This window comes from Notolepis coatsorum (assembly GCF_963971535.1).
Source record: "Notolepis coatsorum genome assembly, chromosome: 3".
Classification (NCBI taxonomy): Eukaryota; Metazoa; Chordata; class Actinopteri; order Aulopiformes; family Paralepididae; genus Notolepis; species Notolepis coatsorum.
The window spans coordinates 62303579-62305160 of NC_140167.1; positions in this window are offsets into that span (position 1 = coordinate 62303579).

Here is a 1582-nt window from a genome sequence, read left to right on the forward strand (position 1 = left end):
CGCAACATCATTCAGATTAATACCTTCACAAGCAGGAAACTTTTCACACAATTGTATGTATCTGCAAAACGATGAACTAGGGATGTGATGAAAAGAAATCAATGAGAAAGCATTAACAATGGTTAGTAATAATGAGCTAAAATGTATTGCTGAAGGAAGAAGTGGTCACATGATCACATTACATCACATTTGAATTACTTAGGTTACAAAATTGCCTGATTCTAAGTAAAGATCAATCTTTCAATCACAGATGAAAGTGACACTCAAACTCAGGTTAAATACAACTGGATCCTAAGTAATTTCATCAAGAATCATTATAAATTGTGCATATATATATTTTTGAACAGTTTCCCATAATCAATCATGTTAGTTTTATTAACCACTAGGTTAACGGTTGTTTAAATGTTTTTGTACACATTAGCCACTAAGTTAATGCTTATGTGTAAATCCTATTCCTAATAATTATGCACACGATTTTGTGTTTTCACCCTGTGCACTCTGACCACACAGAGACAGTGCATGTATTTAATTGGTTTATTACGATGCCTGTATGCACAACCATCACATTAGCTCCCCTGAGTCACGACATGAACGACTGAAGGTATGCCAAGATATTTGCACAGCTATAGCTTCTAATGATTATGTTAATTGTTGTTTGATATCAGAGTTGAGGACCACTCATTGATATAGATATTTTGAGCGATTAATAAAAGAAAAGGGTGATACCTATTCCCACATCTCTGATATCAAAATAACACAGACCGCAGTCCAGTCGATCATGTCATGAATCATGTATGTAAATAATTCTATTTTAAACTGTTATGCCAACAACCAACAGATCACATTGGCCAACATTTTCATTATTTTAATTATTTTCTATTTTATTCATTATCTGATAACCAATGAATTACATCGGTCCCATTCTTGTACCTATCCACTTTTACCTGTTCCAAACAATCCTGGTATATTATACATTAATCTCACCCACATTATAAGAAAGAAAAGTGAGTATTGTGGTATAATATAATGTCCTCATGTAAATATACTCCCCTCCCCTGTGTCCCCCTTACCTGTGCCCCCCCCCCCTCTCTGTGGAATAAGACATTCCCCTCCCCTTTCTCCCCAAACCTGTACCCCCCCCCCCCCAATTGACCTATCAAATGGGACCACACACCCCCCCTTGTTGAACTATATAGGGCTCCTCCCGACCACAATCGAGGTCTTCTTACCTGGGTCATTTCAGCTGATCACCTGGGGGAAGCCCTCAGCCATTCTCTCTTGTACTATGTATATTTCTATCTGTCTGGATAATAAACCATATTATCTTGACCTCGGTTGACTGAGAACATTCTTCATCAGGATATCTACAAATATCCCACAGTAATTATTTGTAGAAATTTGCCTACCAGTTGTTGTTGGATAGGGTTTCGGGACTTCGCCCAGGGTTGGTCTGGTGAGTAGTCATTGTCCACTGGAATCTCAAGTTCTACAGGGATGGACATACACAAAAATATAAGAGAAATAGTAACAATGTTTAATAAAACTAATAGTGTAGAGGTAAGAATTACTGTAGGTAGGCATA